The following is a 6787-nucleotide window of genomic DNA, read 5'->3' as shown; positions in this document are numbered from 1 at the left end:
TCCCTCCATCTACTCTTCTGCTTCTATTCAGAAAAGGATTCATGAATATTGTCAAAACATGGCATATACAGTTCGAAGACTAGGTACCTGCCTTCATATTAAGACTGGACAGGCAATACAGTATGAGAAGAAGGATCCCAAAAGACACGAAAAAAATGTCAGAAGCAGCCCTGTTACGTCTTTTAGGAGTTCCACAAGAAGACCAAGCCACAAAACCATCACATACATTCAGAGGGCCTAAGTCAGTCCCATGCAGACTCCCTGGTTGTTGGTTCAGTCTCTGCAAGCTCCTATGAGCCCAGGTTAGTTGATTCTGTGGGTTTTCTTGTGATGTCCTTGGCCCTTTGACTCCTACAGTCCTTCTTTCCTCTCTTCAACAGGATTCCCTGAGCTCAGCCTAATGTTTGACTGTGGGTCTCTGCATCTGTTTCCACCAGGTGCTGGATGAAGCCTCTCTGATGGCTGTTGGATTAGGCACCAATCTAGGAGGATAGCAGAATATCATTAGGCATCATGACATTGACTTTTTTTTCTCCGGTTGTGCTGGTTCTAGGCTAGGTCTCTGGACCATTCATTCAGCCTCTGAATCCCGGTGTTCCAGGCAGTGACAGGGGTAAGCTCACTCTTGTGACATGTGTCTCAGGCTGGACCAGTCATTGGTTGGCCACTCCCACAATCTCTGTGCCACCTTTACCCCAGCATATCTCACAGGCAGGACAGACTGTAGGTCAAAGGTTATGTGCTGGTTGGTGTCCCAATCTCTCCACTGGAAGTCTTGCCTCGTCACAGGAGATGATCAGTTCAGGCTGTGTATCTGCTATTGCTAGGAGTCTTAGCTGAGGTCATCCTTGTAGAATCCTTGAAATTTCCCTTGCTGGTATCTGACCCCCACATGCCCCCTTTTTCAGTCAGCTTTTTTCAGTCTCCCCGCACCCCATCTGATCTCCCACCTAACCCCAGTCCACTAGTGAAATCTCGTCTATTTCCCCTTCCCAGGGAGATCCATGTTTCCTCCCTTGAGGCCTCCTTATTACCTAACCTCTCTGGGTCTGTGGATTATAGCATGGTTACTTTTTAGTTACAGCTAATAACCACTTTTTTTAGTTTTTTGACAGGGGGTTTCTCTGTGTAACCTTGGAGCCTATCCTGGCATTTGCTCTGTAGACCAGGCTGGCCTTGAACTCATAATATCCACTTATGAGTGAATATATGCCATGTTTGTCTTTCTGGGTCTGGGTTACCTCACTTAGGATGATTTTTTTCTAGCGAATTTCATAAAGTTGTTGTTTTAACAGGTTAGGAAAAAATTTCTCTATGAATAATTGAAAATATTTTCTGGCTCTTTGAGATGGGATTCTTCTTCCTCTATTCCTATTCTTCTTAAGTTTGGTCTTTTCATTGTGTCCCAGATTTCCTGATGTTTTGTGTCAGGAATTTTTTAGATTTAACATTTTCTTTGACCAATGTATCCATTTCTTCTACTGTATTTTCAATGCCTGAGATTCTCTGTTCCATCTCTTGTATTCTGTTGGCTTGCCTTTTTCGTTTCTATTCGAGTTCCTAAATTTTTCATTTCCAGAATTCCCTTGGTTTGTGATTTCTTTATTGTTTCTATTTTCATTTTCAGGACTTTAACAGTTTTATTCATTTCTTTTAACTGTTTGTTTTCTCTTGGCTTTCTTTAAATGATTTATTCATTCCCTCCAGTTGTTTGTTTATGTTTTCTTGGATTACTTTAAGGGGTTTATTAGTTTCCTCTTTAAGGATCTCTATCATCTTCACAAAGTTGGGTTTAATGTCTTTTTCTATGCTTCAGCTGTGTTGGAATATCCAAGGCCTGCTGTGGTAGGATAGCTAAACTCTCGTGGTAACATATTGCCCTGAGCATTACTGATTGTGTTCTTATACTGGCATCTAGGTATCTGGGTTTGAGATGAGTATAGATCTAGCTGCTGATATCTAGAATGGTCTTTATTGCGTGGGTGTTTTATTCCTTAGTTTCTGTTTCTTTTCTGGCAATTCAGAGTGGATTGACTATGTGTTTTACTGACCTGCTTGGCTGGTGTGTTCAAGGGGAATGCTTGCTGGTGTTGGAAGGTGGGGGAAGGGGAGGTCAGGGAGAGATGGTTTGTTGCAGTGCTGGGGCAACCCTGACAATTGACTCTTGAGTAAAAGAGTGAGTGGAGAAGGTCCACTGGCAGCCAACCTGGTAGTCTGGCAGGTGTGGCTTGTGTTTGAGCAGGTGGTGTGGTTGAGTTACGGACTGGGACACAGCGACAAGGTGGGGGAGATAAGGTCAAGGGGGTGGTCCGTGGGATCCACAGGAGGTGTGGAGAGGGGAGGGGAGCCTGATGCTGGTGCTCTGTTGCACTGCTAGGGGTAACCCTGAGAATTGGGTCTGGTGGAACAGAGAGAATGGAGAATGTTTATGGGCAGCCTATCTGGTCTTTTTGTCCTACGATCTCTTTTAAGATTTTTTTTTTACTTTTAATTATGGGTATGTCTGTGCCAGGATATGTGCACATGTATTCAGGTGCTCAAGGCATCAGACATGGGTACTGGAAATCAGACTCACGTCTTCTGTAAGAACAATGCATGCTTTTAACCACTAAACCACTATCTTTTTGGTCCCTAAAAGTCCCATAGTCTTTTAAAATTTCAGCATTTTAAAATTCAAGTTAGCCATCCACTCTGGGTCTCCACTATGACCCGGGAGACCTTAGCAGCCAGACCTTGTTCCTCTCACAGTCTCCAGTTTCCAGTCCTTGCAACTCCACCTCCATGTTCTGAGGCACATCTGGTCCAGGGCTCCATGCTGAAGAAGGTGCTGTTTACTCAAACCCCTCATCAATGGCACCTGCTGGGCCATCAGCTTGGATGGTATGAGCCTGCTGAGAAGAGATGCTCTGTATATCTCCTTGCATATCTCTCAAGCTGCACTCTGAAGGCTCCCACAAAGGCTGCTTCAAACAACCTGGCTGTGGGTGTGAACCTCACTAGTATGTCCGAAATATTAAAATGTGCTGGCGAAAAAGACATCATTATATTAAGGACTGAGGATAATGCTGACGCCTTAGGGCTAGTATTTGAAGCAGCAAATCAAGAGAAAGTTTCAGCTTATGACATGAAGTTAATGGACTTAGATGTTAAGCAACTTGGTATCCCAGAACAGGAATACAGCTGTGCAATTAAGATGTCTTCTGGTGAATTTGCAATTAGATGCCTAGCCCTTAGCCATACTGGAGATTTTGTTGTTGTATCCTCTGCAAAGGGCAGGGTGAAGTTTCTGCAAGTGGAGCGCTTGGAAATGGAAACATTAAGTTGTCACAAACAAGTAATGCTGATAAAGAGGAGGATACTGTAACCATGGCGATAAATGAGCCAGTTCAGCTAACTTTTCACTGAGGTACCTGAACCGTTTTACAAAAACCACTCCTCTGTCTCCTATATTAACATTCAGTGTGTCTGCAGAGGGACCCCTTGTTGTAGGGTATGAAATTGCTGATGTGGGGCACTTATAATTATTTGGCTTTCAAGATAGAAGATGAAAAAGGATCTTAGGCATTGCTAGAATCTGAGAAAACTGAACCTTTGAGAACTGCTTCTGAGATGCCAGTATGTGCTGAAGTCTTTTCTATCTCCAAGTCTGCTCCTGAGTACATATAAAGATATCTTCTGTAAATAACGTATTTTTTCTCTCCATTCTGAAGCACGATTAATAAAACCTCAGGGTCAGAAATTGAGGTTCAACCTGAAGATCGGAAAAGCAAAACAGCCAACCACTGGCTCTTACCTCAGTCTGAAATGGTGATCCTGCCTCCCGGAATCTCATAATGAGACTGTCTGAGAGCAGGCTCCCTCCACCCCTCTGACTTGTATTCCTCTCTAGGGCTGGAATTAAAGGCATGTACCACCTGATTTCTATGACAACTAGTGTGGCTACTTGGATTAAAGGTGCATGTCATTGTAGCTACTGGGATTAAAGGTGTGTGTTACTATAACCTGGTCTGTAAGGCTGACCAGTGGGACTGTTTTACTCTCAGATCTTCAGGCAGGCTTTATTAAAATACAATTGAAATGCCACTACACCATTTTCCACAATTTGTTTAAAGAATAACCTTAGAGCAAAAACTGGTTTTGTTAACATAAATATTTCCATCTTAGAAATACTGACAATATTTCAATCAAAAGGGTTTTGATGCCAAATGCATTTAAGTTTTTTTTCATTTTACATACCAACCACAGTCCCCCCTTCCCTCTTCCTGCTCTCTCCACCCCCCAACCCACCCCCATCCACCCCAGAACCACAGCTTCTGTGTGCAGACCCAGAGGACATATTCAGCGATGCCGGCCTCTGAATCACAGTTCGTGTCTCAGCCTCAGCTAATCTCTGTCCCAGGAAAGCAAAAGTTTCGTTTTAGTGATTCTGGTCACTCGTTCGTCACAGCTGATTCCTTTCTGCAGCTGGCCAAAAGTCACATATTTATCCTCAAAATACCACACAAATGGCCTCTTCCCTCTGAAACTTCACAAGTCAGGACTCTATCATTGGCAACACTCTCAGAATTCCCATCTCCCAAGCTCCCACAACAACCCATTAAGTCCTGAACACTCAATGGCTTTTCCAGTCCAAAGTTACAATATCTTTCCACAATTTTCCCCAAGACGACATGTTCAGGTCAGTCACAGAAATCCCTCAGATCTGGGTATCAATTTCTGTCTTAGTTTGTTTATCCTGTGATAAACACCATGATCAAAATCAATTTGGAAAGGAAAGAGTTAATTTTATCCTACAGCTTACAGATCTTCATGAGAAGCCAGGACAGGAACTAAATGCAGGAACCTAGAGGCAAGAAGTGAAGCAGAGACCATGGTAGAGAAGTGTTCACTGGCTCGTTCCTCATGATTGCTCAGACCTCTTTCTTATACCACCTAGGACCATATGCCAAAGGGTGGCACCATTTTCATTGGTCTGGGCTCTCTAATATATATTGTTATTCAAGAAAATACCCTCCATGGGATGAAGAATTGGCTCAGCTATTAAGAGAATTACTACTCTTATAGAAGACTTTGGTTCAGTTTCCAACACCCAAATGGTATTTTAGACATACTGAAAACTACTCAATTATACGTTTATGTGGGTAAGTCATATAGCATATGGATTGTATATCAATGAAACTACTACAAAAAATAGAATGAAGTATCTGATACACACATACGTAGAAAATTTTCTGTTGGTGTAATCAAACGTTCTGATCAAAAGCAACATAGAGAAGGAAAGTATTTAATTTCACCTTATACTTCCAAGTCACAGTCCATCACGAAGGAAGTCAGGACAGGAAATCAAATCAGAAGTCTGAAGGCGGAAACCATCAACTGCTTGTTGGTTTCTCAGGCTCACATTCAGATAGCTTCTGTGGTGGTTTGAATAAGAGTGGCCCCCAGACCAGGATCTAGCTCTGATGCATGAACTGACTTTGCGGAGCCTATTCTCTATGAAGAGATACCTTGCTCAGGGTAGGCACAGAGAGGAGGGGCTTGGTCTTGCCTCAAACAAGGTAATGGGACAGACTTAGTTGACTTCCCAGGGGAGGACCTACCTCTCTGAGGAGCAGATGATGGTGGGGTGGGGAAAAGGGGAAAGTAGGAGGAAAGTGGAAACTGGAATTGGTACATAAAATAAATAAATAGATAAATAAAGAAAAGAAAAGAATGGTCCCCATAGACTCATGTGGGTGAATGGTTGTCCATAGGGAGTGACATTATTAAGAGGTGTGCCCTTGTTGGAGTGGGTGTAGCCTCATTGTGGAGGCAGGCTTTGAGCTCTTATAAGCTCAAATCTGGCCAGTGTGGCATTTCACTTCCTGTTGCCTGTGGATTAAAATGTAGAGCTCTCAGCTTCTTCTCCATCACCATGTCTGTCTGCATGCCATCATGTTTCTTACCATGATGATAGTGGACTAAACCTCTGAAACTGTAAGCCAGTCCCAATAAAATGTTTTCCTTTAAATGAGTTGTAGTGGTCACAGTGTCTTCACAGAAATAGAACCCCTAACTGAGACAGCTTCCCTACACAATCCAAGATCACCGGTTCAGGGAATTGTATCGCTCATATTGGCTTGGCCCTCCTACAGCAATTAACAATCAGATAATCCCATACAGATATGGCCACATGGTTCCAGCCTTGCTCTTTGCTTCTTGGTCTATGATGATATGAACAACTTTTCCCATCCACTCCTGACACTGTGAACTCTTCCACCATGCATCCCCTCCATGGACAGAAAACCCTTTGAAACCATGTCTTACTTTTATAGAGACAAGAAAACTCTATGATAAAAGTAACAGAGAAAAAAGAGATTGTTGGGGGCCTACAGTTTCATAAAGTGAGTTCATGACCATTATAGTGGGGAGCCTGGCATCAGGTAGACAGACATCATGCTGGAGCAGTAGCTTGTAGACAAAAAAATTCTGTCTTGTCTGGTCTCGCAGCCACTCACTCCCAAAGAAACACAGAGATTTATGTTAATTATAAACTGGTTGTCCTATTTGCTCAGGCTTATTATTAGCTAGCTCTTACAACTTAAATTACCCATAAGTCTTGTCTCTGTTTAGCCTTGTGGGTAGCTGAGAGCTTACATCTTATCCACAAGCAGGAAGCAGGACAAGCTAACTAGTAATGGTGTGGGACTTTTTGTTTTTGTTTTTGTTTTTGCTTTTGTTTTTGTTTTGTTTTTTGGTTCTTTGAAATAGAGTTTCTCTGTGTGGCTCTGGCTGTCCTGGAACTAGC

At 42.8% G+C, this 6787-nt stretch overlaps 1 pseudogene; it reads left to right on the top strand.

Annotated features, from left to right (window-relative positions):
* The first annotated feature begins 2704 nt into the window (after nucleotides 1-2704).
* Nucleotides 2705-3561, top strand: LOC125389219 (DNA sliding clamp PCNA pseudogene; annotated as a pseudogene).
* The last annotated feature ends 3226 nt before the right edge of the window (nucleotides 3562-6787 follow it).

This window comes from Myodes glareolus, chromosome X, assembly GCF_982192425.1.
Source record: "Myodes glareolus chromosome X, mMyoGla1.1, whole genome shotgun sequence".
NCBI lineage: Eukaryota > Metazoa > Chordata > Mammalia > Rodentia > Cricetidae > Myodes > Myodes glareolus.
The sequence above is the reverse complement of the archived record's forward strand: the minus strand, read 5'-3'. Positions and strand labels throughout refer to the sequence as shown.